The following is an 18,862-nucleotide window of genomic DNA, read 5'->3' as shown; positions in this document are numbered from 1 at the left end:
ACTGCCCCCTACAGGTTAATATCGGCATTGGTTCAATATAGACTTATCAAAACATATTATTATGTGACATCGGCAGTCATGTGATAGTGATGTGACACACCCACTTCTTGGGAGAGATAAAAAGTGATTACTCAGGACAGAGAAAGAGGCTGATGGGAAGAAGCTTGATGGGAGAGAGATGGCTGATCTCTGGAAGCTGCTCTGATCTCTAAAGGAAACTGGAAGACAGAGATCGACCGCAGACATGTAGCAAAGGTTCAAAGAGAGTCTTTCATTAGGACTCTCCCTTCTCAAGCAGAACTCTTAATTACTGGTAATGTATAATCTTGATTATTTACCTTCTTGGTAATTTGGAGATTTTCACATACACACACAACTAAAACCATGTAAATATACTTGGCAAATATAATTTGGGAGTTGGTTATGTCTACCTGCAGCATGAGATAATTGTATCCCAAATATTAAAGACATACGCATTTCGTTCGTCTTTGAAAAGCTAAGTGCCAATGATGGTAAATTGGTTTTAGAGTGAGGGCGTATGTGAAGATATATCCTCGCCAAATTTAACAAAAGCTTGTGTACAACATAACATTTGTTATGTACACTTTTTTAAGAAGCAGTGGCAAGAGATCTGTTTGTTATTGAGAAGAGATAATTCAATGTCAAGGTTATGTCACTAAAAGCTAAAAGGTTTTAAATACGCCAAGATGATTTAAATATGAGAGCTATGAACGCCTTGTCATAATATTGTAAATAGTCTCTAAACATTCAACTATCGCTTATTTCTGATTATAGAAGCATATCAATTAATTTTTGTAATACGAATTGTACCTGATTTAGATTTTGCACTGTACCTTTAGTTAATAAATATATATATTTTAAATATTCATTTGTATTGCTTGTCCTCAAAATAGCACGGATAAAAGAATTTTAGATATCTTGTATTGTAGGAAAATTGTATTTCTCCCAAAGCACAGATATACATATTTTCATAATACAATAATATTTTATAGTTCAGAATAAATATTCTGACGGTATATGTAGGCTCTATGCCGAGATACGTCAATGGTTCTGACATATTCATACCCCCTGAAATTTTCCACATTTTGTCATGTTACAACCAAAAATTTAAATGTATTTTATTGGGATTTTATGTAAAAGACCAACACAAAGTGGAAGGAAAATTATAAATTGTTCTCCAAATTTTTACAAATAAATATGTGAAAAGTGTGGAGTACATTTGTTTTCAGCCCCCCTGAGCCAATACTTTGTAGAACCTCCTTTCACTGCAATTACAGTTGCAAGTCTTTTCGAGGATGTCTCTACCAGCTTTGCACATCTAGAGAGTGACGTTATTGCCCATTGTTCTTTGCAAAATAGCTCAAGCTCTCTCAGATTGGATGAAGAGTGTCTGTGAACAGTGATTTTCAAGTCTTGCCACAGATTCTCAATTGGATTTAGGTCTGGAATTTAACTGGGCCATTCTCACACATGAATATGTTTTGATCTAAACCATTCCATTGTAGGTCTGGCTGTATGTTTAGGGTCGTTGTCCTATTGGAAGGTGGACCTCTGTCCCAGTCTCTGGTCTTTTGCAGACTCAAATGCTGCGTACACATGATTGGAAATTTTGAGAATTACAGACGTGCACACAAATCTTGACGGAAATTCCGACCGTCAAGAACGGGGTAACGTACAACACGTACGACGAGCCGAGATCAATGGAAGTTCAATAGGCAGTTCGGCTCTTCTGCTTGATTCTGAGCATGCATGTTTTTTTTGCGCGTCGGAATTGCATACAGACAAGCAGATTTTCCGATAGAAACGTTTTCCGTCTGAATAATAGAGAACTTGCTCTCAATCTTTTGTTGGCGGAAATTCCAACAGAAAAAGTCAGTTGGAGCCTACCCATGGTCGGAATTTCCATCAAAAAGCTCACATCTGACTTTTCTTGTCGGAATTTCTGATCGTATGTACAAGGCATAACATGTTTTCTTCTAAGATTGCCCTGTATTTGGCCCCATCCATCTTCCCATCAACTCTGACCAGCTTCCCTGTCCCTACTGAAGAAAAGCATCCCCACAACATGATTCTGCCACCACCATGTTTCACGGTGAGAATGGTGTGTTCAGGGTAATGTGCAGTGTTAGTTTTTCGCCACACATAGCTTTTGTTTTTAAGGCCAAAAAGTTCAATTTTGGTCTCATTAGACCAGAGAACCTTCTTCCACATGTTTGCTGTGTCCCTCATCTGGCTTTTTGTATACTGCAAACATGTCTTATGGCTTTCTTAAACAATGGCTTTCTCCTTGCCACTCTTCCATAAAGACCATATTTGTGGAGTGCACGACTAATGCGGCGTACACACGGTCGTTTTTCGGCATGAAAAAAAACGTCATTTTTCAGCATGTCCAAAAAACAAAGTTTTTCCAACTTCATCATTAAAAACGATGTTGCCCACACACCATCGTTTTAAAAAAATGATGAACAAAGCGCGGTGATGTACAACACATACGACGGCACTCTGAAGAGGAAGTTCTATTCGCCTTTGGGCTGCTTTTAGCTGATTCCTTGTTAGTAAAAGACGATTCGCGCTTTTTTGTCTGTTACAGCTTGATGAATGTGCATACTCCATTATGAATGGTAGTTTTACTTGAACGAGCGCTCCCATCTCATAACTCGCTTCTGGGCATGCACATTTTAGCCCAGACACGATCATTTTTTACAACCCGAAAAACTACATTTTAAAAAACGACATTAAAAAATGCAGCATGTTCGAATTTTTTTTTGTCGTTTTTCAGAAGCCAAAAAACTATGTGAAGCCCATACAGGATGATTTCATGAATGAATGAATGAATGAAAAACTTATATAGCGCGGCACATGCGAACTGAATCGCCCCTGGGCGTTTCTAAAAACGTCGTTTTTTTCTATGCCGAAAAACGACCGTGTGTACGCGGCATTATAGTTGTCCTGTAGACAGATTCTCCCATCTGAGCTGTGGATCTCTGCAGCTCCCCCAGAGTTACCATGGACCTCATGATCTCCTTGCCCGGTCTGTCAGTTTAGGTGGACGGCCATGTCTTGGTAGGTTTGCAGTTGTGCCATATTTTTTCTATTTTCGGATGATGGATTGAAAAGTCCTCTGTGAAATGTTCAAAGCTTGGGATATTTTTTTACAACCTAACCTTGCTTTAAACTTCTGCACAACTTTATCCCTGACCTGTCTGATGTGTTCCTTGGCCTTCATGATGCTGTTTGTTCACTGAGGTTCTCTAACAAACCTATGAAGGCTTCACAGAACAGCTGTATTTATACTGAGAAATACACATAGGTGGACTTTATTTACTAAATTTGTGACTTCTGAAGGTAATTAGTTCCAATAGATTTTAGTTAGGAGTATCAGAGTAAAGGGGACTGAATACAAATGCACGTCACACTTTTCACATATTTATTTGGAAAACCATCTATCATTTCCCTTCCACTTCACAATTATGTGCCACTTTGTGTTGGTCTATCACATACAATTCCAATAAAATATATTTATGTTTTTGGTTGTAACATGACAAACTGTGGAAAATTTCAAGGGGCAGGAAACTTTTTCAAGGCACTGTACAAGAGATTTTAGTCATTTGGTTTAAATTACTAGATTAGGTTGACTGTACTATTTAGGTTATTAAAAGAAAAAAAAAAGAAAAAAAATACAAAAAAAACAGATGTTTGAGTTCGTACCTAGGGATAACAAAATTATTAATCTTGGTATATTTGTGCTTTGTAAACATCTGCATGTCCTTAGACTAAAGTCATTCTCTGTGAAGTGATGTGTATGTATTTATTGTCTCTGGATGTCACATCAGTGTGGAGAAGTTTAATCATGTGCATACTCATCAGTAAACATTCTCTCTTCAGCTAGGGAAGTCTTTTTCTTTACACTAAGTTATAAAACATGAAAAAGCTTTCATAAGATTTCAGGTAGGCAGTGTTGGGAGAAAATTGGAAATTTCATGGCTTCCCCCCCTCATCCAGCACATCTGAATGACGTTTTTATTTCACCATTCATTTATTATTATGTATTTTTCTTGTTTATGTATGTATGAAGATTCACTGATGAAATAAGTATACAAGTAAATATACACACCAGTGGGCACTTTGACAACACACATGAAGATGTCCGGGTTCTGCAAGGGTTCCCATGCCTGAGTCTGTTCTCATTGTATCAAACTGCTCTCACTTTACAGATAGATGTCATCTTTTCACCCAATAAACTGTGTAATCAACTTATAAACAGATAAGTATATATATATATATATATATATATATATATATATATATATATATATATATATATATATATATATATAGAGATAGATATACACACCAACTGCTCAAAAAAATTAAAGGAACACTTTTGAATCAGAACTCCTGGGATATCGATCTGGTCAGTTACGTAGCAGAGGGGGAGGGGTGTATACAGAAGGGGTTGTTAATCAGTTTCAGCTGCTTTGCTGTTAATTGAAATTGTGAAAAATAAATAAATAACTGATCCTCTACATAAAGTGTCAGCAAATATTAACAGTGCTAAAGAATAAATAAATATTCTACTAAGTGAATCAAATAGATAAAAGTGATGTACACAATTATCACAAACATGCAAATTAAAGGGTCACTAAAGGAATTTTTTTTTTTTATCTAAATAGCTTCCTTTACCTTACTGCAGTACTGGTTTCATGTCTCATTGCTCGTTTTTGCTTTGATGTTGCTGTAAAACTGCTCTGAGCTCCACACTTCCTGGTTGTCTGGCTCCTTATAACCATCATACTGGGAGCTTTTCACAATGATCTAAGCTGTCATTACTGTGTGTCTAAAACTTAACAGAACCAATCACTGCCCTGGATTTGTTTGTTTTGTTCTGTTGGGTCTCTTTACTTCACATAAACATGAAACCAGTTTAAAACGAAAGTGAAACTATAGGCACATTATATGATTGAATTTAATCTATTTTTAATTCATTTTTAAAAGGAATCAGTTAACTTGTATGTCTCTATACCCTGTAAACAGTCATTGTCAGCAAAAAAAAAATTCCTTTAGTGATCCTTTAATATAAATGAAACCGTGAAATAGCTAAATAACGTGAAAAGGCAAAAAAGTTCATAAAGTAAGTGATCCTCAGATCTTCCATGTCTTCCACCACACCTCAAGTGTTCAGTGCTTCAATCACCCATCAGAATGACCACTCACCACAACAATATGCCTTACACTCACGTGCTTGGCAAATACGCTTCAAAACAAATCTCTCCGATGTGGTATACAGATTTCAAAATCCAATTATGTGATCCAAATGTTTCCACACAAATAAACGAAAAAAGAGAGGAAAGTGCACAATAGTGTGATATCGTTTACCAGTTTAATAAAAACACTCTGTACAAACTCCAAAAGTTAAACTCAGAAACGCAATAAAAGTGCAGGCAGTGAATCACAGCAACACTTGTTTTCCTTTTAAAACATCAGCTGGTGTACAATGGTCATGGCGGACCTGCAATCAACCAGAGAGCTCTCACCACAACTTGACACTGCAAACCCCACTCGAATGAACTGCTTGCTCGGATAGACTGATAGCTGACAGCGCTGTACGACCTTAGCGCTTCACGTAGGGTTCACAGATTAGCTGTATGGCCACGCCCGACATGTTTCGTCACTTCCTCCCGACTTAAGCATGGGATCCCATGATTAAGTCGGAAGTGACGAAACAGGTCGCGGGGCGTAGGCCATACAGCTAATCTGTGACCCTACGTGAAGCGCTAAGGTCGTACAGTGCCATAATTTTATTTCACTTTGATTTTCGGGGTGTCTCTGTAGGTGGATAATATTCATTTCCCTTAATATGATGTGCATCCTTTCTTTTCCTAACACATTACCCAGGTCCATATCAGTATAGATATCCAGCATGAGATTTTTGCCCGATGAGATCTGATATGTTTTCAAAGTGTTCCTTAATTTTTTGGAGGCAGTGGATAATATAACCAACTTTGCCCCGCACCACCTCAATTTTGAGAATACAGAGTCCAAGTATCATTATGTCGTGCTTAAGTAAATTGTAATGGAATTTTGGTAAATGATAACAAAGAAATGCAGTAAAATTAGATTCCCCCCACAACCAGCAGCAGTATACCCCCCTCCAGCAACATAGGACCCCTGCAACAAAATATCACCACAGCAAAAGACCCCCCAGCAGCAAGAACAGATCTCCCAGCATCAATGGACTTTCCAGCTGCCAGGAACAGTTGACCCCTCCCTCAACATTAGATCCCTTCAAGCCCCAGCAATCTAAGCTCCTCTAAGCAACAATAGATCCACTAACAAGCAACAATAAACCTCCCCAGCAGCAATAGGCCACCACATAAAAATAGATCCCCCAAGCAACCAGCATCAGTAGACCCTCCAACACATTCCAAGCACCCTTTGCCATAAACATACATCAGTGCTGGAGGTGCCGGGAACTCTGTTCCCCCATGTTCCTGCTGAAAAAAAGCCTTGTTATATATGTATATATGTAGTCAAAGGGAACACACTTTATGTCCTTTTATTTCATGTTGATAACACAAGAGCAGAATGTTAAGCCAAGAAACACTTATAGAATATTGTATGAAGCCAGCAATATTTATTGTATATATTTCTTAGTCTTGTAATTAAATTGGATTTCCAGTATAACTGAAAATCTATGTGTGGGACCTTCTCGTCCTTTATAATAAAGCTGAAATCCAGGTATGATCTTTATTGCATATTTACAGTGGTCTAGTTATAAATATGCATATCACATACCTGAGAGGACTTGCATTGAAAGGGTACAAGTAATTGTAGTCTAGACTACAATTACTGTACAGTATATAGTCTTTGCTACTACAGTAAATGCCACAATCTAATGTAGCCTAAGGGCCAGATTCACAAAAGAGATACGACGGCGTATCTCCTGATACGCCGTCGTATCTCTGTGATCCGCCCGTCCTAACTATGCGGCTGATTCATAGAATCAGTTACGCATAGCTAGCCCTAAGATCCGACAGGTGTAATTGACTTACACTGTCGGATCTAAGGATGCTACTGTGCTGGCCGTGTCCCCTGGATACAGCCGCACACAGATCGGTGTAAATAGCCAATCACAGCGGCTATTTACAGCGCGATCTGGACAGCCAATGATTGATGATCTCAAATGTAAACATATGAGATCATCTCTCATTGCCGTCTCTCTCTCCAACACACAGACGCCGCGTGTGTGGAGAGAGATAGTGAGTTGTGACAAGTTACAGTATAAAAGTGCCCATCAGCGCCCAATCCGTGCCCAATCAGTGCCCAATCAGTGCCCACCTGGTTCCACCTGTACCCACCTTGTACCACCTGTACCCACCTGGTACCACCAGTGCCCACCTGTGCCACCAGTACCACCTGTGCCCAACCTGTGCCACAAGTACCACCTGTGCCACAAGTACAGCCCGTGCCACAGTACAGCCCGTGCCCACAGTACAGCCCGTGCCATAGTACCGCCCGTGCCACAGTACCACCGTACCACCTGTGACACACAGTACCAACCTGTGCCCGCCTGTGCCATCAGTACCGCCTGTGCCATCAGTAACCGCCTGTGCCATCAGTACCGCCCGTGCCATTAGTACCGCCCGTGCCACCGTACGGCCCGTGCCGCACGTACCGCCCGTGCCACAGTACCACCGTACCACCTGTGCCACAGTACCACCGTACCACCTGTGCCACAGTACCACCTGTGCCACAGTACCACCTGTGCCACATCAGTACCGCCCGTGCCATCAGTACCGCCCGTGCACACCGTACCACCTTGTGCCACAGTACCACCTGTGCCCGCCTGTGCCATCAGTACCGCCTGTGCCGTCAGTACTGCCCGTGCCATCAGTAACTGCCCGTGCCATCAGTACCGCCCGTGCCACAGTACCGCCCGTGCCACAGTACCACCTGTGCCCCGCCTGTGCCATCAGTACCACCTGTGCCATCAGTACCGCCAGTGCCATCAGTACCGCCTGTGCCATCAGTACCGCCTGTGCCCACCTGTGATCAGGGCCCATCTGTAACACCTCAGTGCCCATCTGTGCCGCCTCAGCGCACATCTGTGCCGCCTCATCCGTGCAGCCTCATCGGTGTACATCTGTTCCACCACCTCAGTCCCCATCTCTGTCACCTCAGTCCCCATCTCTGCCACCTCAGTCCCCGTCTCTGCCCATCTGTGCCACCTCAGTTTACATCTGTACCACACACACCGCCAGCAATGTCAAAACTTCGTTATTCCGAACAGGAGGCATATCAGATTCTTTCTGCACCTGATGAGAGCAATGTGGAGCTCTGTTGTGGTGTTTCTGATTCCCAATCGGATTCGGACGTAGACTATGGAGCCAGTCTACACCAGTGGAACAGCGACAGGCTCAGAGGGGGGAAGATGGTCAGCCCGCCAAAAGAAGGCGCTCTGGTGAGGAGGCAGTGGCATCCACCAGCACCGACATGCCATCCACCTATACCAAATTGCCATCCACCAGCACCGCAGTACCCCAGCAACAAAGGCCAAGGACCCATGCCAGCCTTCCCTATGCTCTTCAGTACCCCCTGTGGCTTCCTCCAAATTCCGGAGAAGCCAACATTCCCCCTTTCACTGCCCAGCCAGGAGTCCAGGTAAACACGGACAATTTTTCCCCAATTCAATTTTTCGATTAATTTTTCCCTGAGGAACTGCTTTCTAGCATTGTGGCCCAGTGCAACTTATATGCCCAACAATTTATCACCAACAACCCCACATTGTCCTATGCCCATCCCTTCCAGTGGAGAGACCTTACAGTTGATGAGTTCAGGATTTTTTTAGGCCTCACTTTTTGCATGGGACTCAACCCAAAAAATGAAAAACATTCCTTTTGGTCAAAACGCCCCATTTACCACATGCCAATTTTCTCCGCAACAATGCCCAGATCCCGATATTTTATAATCATGAGGTTCCTCCACTTCAATGATAATACCAAGTGCCTTCCCTGAAATGACCCAAATTTTGACATGCTTTTCAAAATTCGCCCCTTATTAGATTATTTTTCGCAATTATTCCCCCAAATATATACCCCGGAACAAAACGTATGTGTCGACGAGTCCCTAGTAAAATTTTGTGGCCGACTTAAAATCAAACAATTTATACCCAGCAAAAGGGCCCGCTATGGGGTGAAAGTTTATAAACTTTGCGAACGAGCCACAGGGTACCTGTATTTCTTTTTGGTGTACCAAGGGAAGGACACCCAGCTGAATCCCCCCGATTGCCCAGACTACATGGGATCAAGTGGGAAAGTTGCCTGGCAACTCATCAACCCCCTCCTTGATAAAGGATACCACCTGTACGTGGACAACTTTTATACGTCTCTTCCCCTGTTCCACAACCTGCACCGAAAGAAGACGCCAGCATGTGGCACCGCCAGAAAGAACCGGAAAGGCTTTCCGCAAAGCCTTGTGAATACAAAGCTGAAGAAAGGGGAATAGGCAAGTATGCGCAACAAGGAGGTTCTGGCAGTGAAGTGGAGGGACAGAAGAGACGTATACATGTTGTCCTCCATCCACAACAATTCTTTTGTTGAAACCCGCACCACCATCCAAAAACCCACCTGCATTCGGGACTACAATTCGTTCATGGGGGAGTCGACTTAAATGATCAAATGTTGGAACCGTACCTTGCCACAAGACGCACATCCATTGGTACAAAAAGGTAGCAATTAATTTTTTCATTTGGCCGGTCTACAACTCCCATATTATTTACCGCAAAATCCACCTAAAACCCCTACCCTTCCTTGGCTACCTGGAGGAAATTACCACTACCCCTGATATTCCCGACCAACCTACCCCAAAACATCTGATCAGATGTTCTAAGTCGGCTCTCCGAACGGCACTTCCCGGATAAGGTCCCTCCCACAGCATCAGGCCGAGGAGGCTCAAAAAAAATGTAAAGTGTGTGCCAGTGGAGGAGTCAGACGAGACACAGTTTATTATTGTGCAGAGTGTCCTTCACAACCAGGCCTCTGTGTAACTGACTGTTTCAAACGTTACCATACTAAACTAAAGTATTAGTTTAGTATGGTAAACGTAATCCTCCGTTCCTGCCTTCTCACCCCTTATGCCACTGCCTGCTTTTTTTTCATTTGGCCGTCTACAACTCCCATATTATTTACCGCAAATCCACCCAAAACCCCCTACCCTTCCTTGGCTACCTGGAGGAAATTACCACTACCCTGATATTCCCGACCAACCTACCCAAAACATCCGATCAGATGTTCTAAGTCGGCTCTCCGAACAGCACTTCCCGGATAAGGTCCCTCCCACAGCATCAGGCCGACGAGCTCAAAAAAAATGTAAAGTGTGTGCCAGTGGAGGAGTCAGACGAGACACAGTTTATTATTGTGCAGAGTGTCCTTCACAACCAGGCCTCTGTGTAACTGACTGTTTCAAACGTTACCATACTAAACTAAAGTATTAGTTTAGTATGGTAAACGTAATCCTCCGTTCCTGCCTTCTCACCCCTTATGCCACTGCCTGCTTTTGTAACTGACCCCGGCTTGTTATTGGACCACGCTTCTGCCTAATGATTTTGTAATATCTCTGCCTGATGTGGAATTGACCCTGGACTGTTTTTCGACCATTCTTCTGCCTAACGATTCTGTAATGCCTCTGCCCGATATGGAACTGACCTCGGACTGTTTGACCATGTTTTTGCCTGCCTCATGGACTGATCTTGTACCCTGCTACTGGACTAGTGGGATTCAACACAGGGGTCTCACATATGCGAGGGGCTCCAGAAAAGTTTTTCTAGATGAAGAAAACAATTTTTTTGTTTTTTCATCCTAGATTAGGGTCTGGTTGCCCGGAGGCTTCAAAAAGATTTGGGTGGGAGAAGCCTCTACCCCTGTCCCCATTCTGTCCTGAACGAGGCCCTCCTTCTGCCTGCTGCCTGTAGGACCTATGCCATCATGCCTCTGCCTGTTGCATGAACTGACCACCTGCAGTATCCCTGCCTGGACAATTGTGTATGCCGTTGCTGACCAAGTCCCTGCCTGCTGCCTGGACCAGTGCTATCCTGCTGTGCAGAACTGCGCTACTATTACCACAGGTAATCTTTTGTTTACGCTTTGCTCAGCATAATGTATTTTGGGGTGTAAATCTTGGTATGTGCATGCTATGTGTCTCTGGAACACCTGACGGTGTTCCTTGCATGTTGGATCTCTATATGTGGTCAGGCTGTGTAGAAGTCTCACACATGGGGTATCGTTTTACTCAGGAGGAGTAGCAGAATGTATTTTGGGGTGTCATTTTTGCTATGTACATGCTATGTGTTGGAAATATCTTATCAATGAACAACTTTGTGTAAAAAAAAATGCATTTACATTTTTTTTCCACATATTTCAAAAACTTCTGGAAAAAAATTAACCGTTCAAATGACTCATTATGCCTCATAGATTATATGTTGGGGTGTTGGCTTTCCAAAATGGGGTCATTTTGTGGGTAATTCCATTGTCCTGGTGTTCCAGGGCCTTCAAAAGTGTAATAGGTTGTCAACTACTGTAGTTAGATGTGCAATTTATGCTCCTAAAACCCCTGATGGCGCTCCCTGCATGTTGGATCTCTGTATGTGGCCAGGCAGTGAAAAAGTCTCACACATGGGGTATCGTTTTACTCAGGAGGAGTAGCAGAATGTATTTTGGGGTGTCATTTTTGCTATGTACATGCTATGTGTTGGAAATATCTTATCAATGGACAACTTTGTGTAAAAAAAAATGCGATTTCATTTTTTTCCCACATATTCCAAAAAATTCTGGAAGAAAATGAACCGTTCAAAAGACTCATTATGCCCCATAGATTATACGTTGGGGTATTAGCTTTCCAAAATGGGGTCATTTTGTGGGTAATTCCATTGTCCTGGTGTTCCAGGGCCTTCAAAAGTGTAATAGGTTGTCAACTAGTGCAATTTATGCTCCTAAAACCCCTGATGGCGCTCCCTGCAGGTTGGGCATCTGTATGTGGCCAGGCAGTGGAAAAGTCTCACACATGGGGTATCGTTTTACTCAGGAGGAGTAGCAGAATGTATTTTGGGGTGTCATTTGTGGCATGCACATGCCATGTGAGAGAAATAAGCTATTACAATGACACCTTTGAGAATTTTTTTAAATAAAAATCGTAATATTGCAAAGTATTTTGGGAAAAAATTACAACTTCAAATAACTCACCATGCCTCTTACTAAATACCTTGGAATGTCTACTTTCCAAAAAGGGGTTATTTGGGGGGCATTTGTACTTTCCTGGCTTGTTAGGGTCTCAAGAAATGAGATAGGCCTTCAGTACATCAGGTGTGATCATATGTGATAATTTATTATGATTTGCACTATAGCTTATAGACTCTAAAACTTTCACACAGACCAAATAATTTCCAAAAAAATTGGGTTATTTTTATCAAAGACATGTAGCAGTATAAATTGTGGCCAAAATTTATGAAGAAATATTAATAATTTGCAAAATTTTATCACAGAAACTAAGAAAAAATCATTTTTTTTCCAAATTTTCGGTCTTTTTTCATTAATAGCGCAAAAAATAAAAAACCCAGAGGTGATCAAATAACACCAAAAGAAAGCTCTATTTGTGGGAAAAAAAGGACAAAAAAATCATTTGGGTACAGTGTTGCATGACTGAGTAATTGTCATTCAATGTGTGAGAGCCCTGAAAGCTGAAAATTGGTCTGGTCAGGAGGGTGTTTAAGTGCCCAGTATGGAAGTGGTTAAACTACGTAGAGTTTTTTTTTTTTTACTGTAAGAGCAGCAAGGATGTGGAATTCTTTTTCACAGGCGGTGGTCTCAGCCGGGAGCATCAATAGATTCAAGAAAATATTAGATAAGCACCTGAATGACCACAACACACAGGGATATACAATGTAATACTGGTATACAATCACACACATAGGTTGGACTTGATGGACTTTTTTTTTTTTAACCTCACCTACTATGTAACTATATATACATTCATCCTGTTTACCATTATCATTGAAAGTGAAAGTAAAAGAAAAGCCTATATATTGGGTTGTCCCCAGAAAAGTAATAGATGGGAAATTTTCCAATGGGGACACTAGTTCTGGGAACCTGGGGGCCCCCAAGGAGATCCCTTAATTTGAATCTGGCTATAGGACTTAACGTCATGGGTGCTAATTGATGAAAACTTAAATTTTCCTACATGTTACTGATGACCAGTAGGGGCCTTTAAACCTTTGTCTATGGAAGAAATAGGGTATTGAAGTTTGTCACTATTTCATGGATGCATGCAATCTTAAGGCATGTAGGGTATGTGTTAACTTGGCACTCTGAAAATGTATAATGTTTAGTGGGTTTACATAATCTTCTGGGCGAGCACGACACTTCACACCAGGGAGAAAGCCTTGCATTACTGTGTGGAATTACTGACAGAAGAACAGGAAGTGAGGATTTCTCAGAAGAAATAAGGACATTTAAAAGCAAAATTGAAGGATGAGGTAAGTGAAGGAGGACTGCCAGGGCCTAATCAGGAAGGTACAGTCAGTACACCTGTAAGGGGCCCAGAGGTCCCCAGGGGCCCAGATGGCAACCCCCTTTTTTTTTTTTGTAAGGGGTCTGAAGGTCCCCGGATGACAACCCCCCCCCCTTTTTTTTTATAAAAACAAAATAATTTTTTATATATATATATATATATATATATATATATATATATATATATATATATATATATATATATATATATATATATATATTTTTGTATTTTATTTATATATATATATATATATATATATATATATATATATATATACACACATATACACAGTGCCTTGTGAAAGTATTCGGCCCCCTTGAACTTTGCAACCTTTTGCCACATTTCAGGCTTCAAACATAAAGATATAAAACTGTATTTTTTTTTTTTTGAAGAATCAACAACAAGTGGGACACAATCATGAAGTGGAACGAAATTTATTGGATATTTCAAACTTTTGTAACAAATAAAAGCAGAATTAGCACACTTAGCACACTTTAGAACTCACCCCTCTGAACACAGACCTCAGATACAGCGTGGCTCAATTCAGTGAGAGAGCTGCCCCTCCTCTCAGGCTCCTCCTCATGACCTGTGAGACATGTCAGAGCCGGGGAGGAGCCGCCTAGGAAAAGCTTTCCATCCCCGACTCTAGTGTGACAAACGGCAGGGAGCGATGCTGCGAGAGTGCGGGCGGGTGCCAAGAATCCGGCTGGAAAGAAGCACATTGCTGTGTTACATCTAAATAGCTATAGTCACTTCACAGTTCACACAAACTTTTACTTGCTGAAGTCTGCCTGCTACGATGCCCTTCATGCTCGTCTGATCTCCACCTGCTCTCCGCCCACTCTGCGCCCCTTTCCGCCCACTCTCAGCTCAGCAGTTAGCACAATCTCCGCTGCTAGCTCTCCGCCACGCTCTCCGTCCCTCTAAGCAATTACAATGATCTCCGCTGTCTCCCCACCCCTTCTCAGCCCCCCGCTCTCTGCCCCCTCTCGTCACTTGAGGAAAAAAAAAGTATCGGCAGAAGCATCGGGAGCATTTGCGCGAGTACAAGTACTCGCGCAAATGCTCAGTATCGGTCCCGATACCGATACTAGTATCGGTATCGGGACAACCCTAGTCTCAATAATGTGACTAGAGTCTCTAACATAGGAAGGCAGTTCGCAGACTATAGGTTGCAGTACGTCAGCCCTCAAAATTTCACTAGCCTACTATCAGAACCTGTACTCACCGAGGCCGAGATGCTGAGGGCGGCTCACCTTTGCGACCCTGTGCAGACCACTCCCTGGAGTTAGAACAGAGGAGGGACGGCACAAGGAGGCACCTGTGCCGGGAACTGGTAGGCAGACTTGGTGCAGCTGACGAAAACAGGGCAGGTGCAGAGGACTCGAGACAGTCGTTGATCAGGCAGGAACAGGCAGGTAAGTCCAGAAGGGACCAACAGGAAACAAAGGCAAATCCGGGTCACAGGCCGTGGGTCAGGAGTTGGAGAGATCAGAGGAAGTCCGTGAGAGCAAGCCAAGGTCAAGGGGCAGGAGACAACAGCAAATCCGATAAGCAGGCAGGGGTCAAGTGTAGGAGACGGCAGAGAATCGTCAAGGTCCAATCCGGGTCAAGCAGGTCTGGGTATACAGGTTTCCAAGGTTCTCTCACAGGGTAAAGCTGACAACGAACCAGCAATTAGCAAAGGGGAAGGGGCTGGCTTAAATAGGCCGCACTGGCCACTGATTGGTCCAAAGTAACATGGGTTCAGAACCAGGCTCCAAGGGACAGCAAGCAAAGTAATACTTGAGCAGTGGCTCAGAGGCAAAGAGCTGGACTCACAATGGACAGGTCCCAGGTTCAATTCCACCCAGAGCCAACTGGGGAAATGTGACCGTAAAGGGCAGTGCCCTGACACCTACTCGCATTTTGCGAGTGAAAAATTAGGGCCGGCCAGGAGCTGGGCTGCCTGGGAGAGGGGGGCGAGCAGACGTTCTCCCAGCATTGTGGAAGAAGAGTTGCTAGCTGCAGTGTTCAGAGCTCTCTCTCTCATACAGCGTGTGGTGACAATTCCCCCCTCCCTCCCCTTTCTCTCTGCATAGGACGGAAGACCAGTGAGAGAGCTGGTCAGTTTCTCTTCCTGTCTTGTGAACTTGTGACCCCAGTGCACATAGATGATCTGAGCCCTCGGATCATGGCTTCAGCAGCAGACCCAACTACTGTGTACATTCTGTCTTCTTGCCCCTCCAGCCAGGTCAGATATAAATCATCACTGTGTCTCCTTTAGGGTTGCCACCTGTCCAGGATTCACCCAGACAGTTCGGGTTTGGGATCTTGTGTCCGGGTTTCAGTCTGCTTGAAACCCGGACACATTATTTAGACTGGGCTGTGGCTCCCCAAGTAACTGAGGTAGTCGCACAAAAATCTGTTGCCATTCGGGAGATGTGGGCCGCTGTCTGGGGGCAGGTTTGGCATCATTGAGGGGGAGCCACGATGTCAGCAAGAGCAGTTTGACCACACCCACTGTTTGCCGCAGCGCGCTGCAATACCACTGTCCTTGAGGCACCCAAAGGTGCCCCAGGTCTTTTATTATCTGATTGTGTATACTACGAAAAAAAACGTGCCCTGTGCCGCTAAAGTGTTCGGGTTTGGCTCGAAGAAAAGGTGGCAACCCTAGTCTCCAATTGTATGGCTGAACTCACATTGGATTGGTACAGAAAAAAATCGCAGGGACTTGTTTTTTCCACACTAGAATCAAATCACTTGAGTGTTCTCACCTATGCCATCTGATTCCTGTGCGAGTTAACAGTTCACACTGCGATCAGTGAACTAAACTGGGGGTGTTGTTAACAATGTATTGACACCCGCAGCGGTTTACAGAGGGCAGTGTGAACTGCCCACAGAAGAGATACGATGCGGCAACCGGCGCTGGAATCGCACTGCTTCCCGCATCGCATCAGTGTGAACCTGGGCTTAATTAACACATGTACACTGCTGCTTACCTAAATGGTTAAAGCTGCACTCACACCTGAGCGTATTTTTCAGACAGAACGTCACATGTTTTTACCACAATTTTTGCTGCGTTTTTTGCCCCAATTTTGTACAGGTCAAAAGGTCACCAATGTAAAAAGCAGAAAAACGCCTGTAATCTGCCTATAAAGAAGTTCATGTACTTTTTTGAGCTTAGGCTCTATTCACACCCAGGCCTTTTTGGGCATGTTTCTGCTCTCAGCCATAGCTCTAAAAACAAATCTGATTAATTTCAAAGGCCCCTGTTCAGATCTGAGCGTTCTGTCACCTAAAGCAAAACGTCCGTACAGGAGCTTCTTTTTTGGCAGATTACAGGCATTTTTTTTCTTGTACATTGGTGACCTTTTGACCTGTACAAAATCGTGGAAAAAATAGCATGACTTTCTGCCTAAAAACTATACGCTCAGGTGTGAATGCAGCCTCAGGTGTTTTACTACAGGCGATAAAACGCTCAGATGTGAACAGGGGCTATTTAAATGAATGGGATTTTGCTTGTTGGGTATTTTTCAGGCATTTTTGATGGCATTTTATGAGCTGAAAACACTCAGGTGTGAATACAGGGTCAGGAGGAGGCGGGGCTGTGTGAGAGTGAGCAAAGCAGAGACAATGTCAGCTGTTACAGCGTGTTTCACTGATCTGCGATCCTGCGGCTTTCCTCTTCCTTAATGCTCTCTTCCACATGGGCGATCACTCTGGGAGAACGTCTCTTGTGGCTCTAATCTTCCTCCAGTCATGTCCTGGCCGCCCTCTCACTTTCTCCACTCTGGTGATGCTGCAATTTGAGGCACAGTGAGGCTGGATTTTGGGGCACAGTGAGGCTGGATTTTGGGGCTCAATGACATTGCGGCTGGATTTTAGGGCACGGTGAGGCTGCAATGTGGGGCACGGTGAGGCTGCAATGTGGGGCACGGTGAGGCTGCAATGGTGGGCACAGGTCACGCTGCAATGGTGGGCTCAGGTGAGCCTGCATTGAGGGGAACTGATAAAATTGTTGTTAATATTTATTTTTGTAATGTAATTCTGCATAAAACATGTAAGTGTCATTTCATGATATAATTTATGAGAGCGTGATTAGGGGCGGGGCAGGGTAGTGGTTGGGCAGGGCAACTGGTGGCGAGTAACCCTTGAGGCCTGGCTAGTAGCTCAGGACTTGAAATTTTGAGCCCTGCAGTACGTGGTCTATATAAGTTGATAGACCACTGATAAAACTATTGGTACTAACAACTATAGGTCTGCCTGGCGGATTAACTAATGATTTGTGGACTTTTGGAAGGTGATAAAAATAGGGGGTACTGCATATTTTAGGTAACAAAAATTACTACTCTTTTTTATTAACAATTATTATTATAATAATTATTATTATTATTTATAAATATTAATTATTACTTTTATATCCTAGATGTAGCTGAGTTTTATAATGAGCACTTGACATATTGATTTTAATGATGAATTCTTAATGATTTTTTAATGAATTATCTAGCATGATGATTCATTTCTTTCAGTTTCATTATTTTGGCCTAGTTTTATTTATTTATTTATCTACTGTGGTTCTTATTATTTTTTTAAATAATCTTTTAAATATTAAATAACATGTAAACATATATATATATATATACCTGAGAAAACAACAGTTTTAACCCTACTAGTGCTGGACTTTGCAGGCACCATTAACACTACTTGTAACCATTTTAACATTTTGGACACTGCGGTACCTAACCTCTGGTCATAGGCCTCAAGCCGACAAGCTGGCTCAGGGACGACCACTGACAGCAGTGCCCCCATTAACCAACCTCCCAGCTACACTTGGTAAACTGGCAACTAACACCCCCTTCAGAACCCATACCACCTCTGGGTAATGGCATCCATCTTTGGGGTAATTTCTTCTCCTGCAAAGTCCAAACACCCGCCACCGCCACGACATCTTAACTTCGCACCTATATGGGAGAGACAAAACAAGGAAAGCACCCAAAACCAACTAACTATCACATAACTTACAATTACCATACCATCAAACAAAAACCTGTTACCAAAATAAAACAAAGGGAGGGTGGGTGGGAAACTTTTCTCCCCACGTGTGTTACCCGGGAACGAGGGGAGGAGGAATTTATAACCTCTCCTCCCCTCCACACTGCCCTCTCCTGACCACTCCCACCGACCAGACAAGGGTTTTCTGTTAACCCTGTCATGGCCGGCCCTCCGCCTATTGCAGTTTCTGTCTTCTGCTCCGGGCCTCACTTGACTATGGTATCACATAATATACCCTTTTCTGCTA

This window comes from Rana temporaria, chromosome 12 (assembly GCF_905171775.1).
Source record: "Rana temporaria chromosome 12, aRanTem1.1, whole genome shotgun sequence".
Taxonomy (NCBI): domain Eukaryota; kingdom Metazoa; phylum Chordata; class Amphibia; order Anura; family Ranidae; genus Rana; species Rana temporaria.
This window is presented reverse-complemented; position numbering follows the sequence as displayed.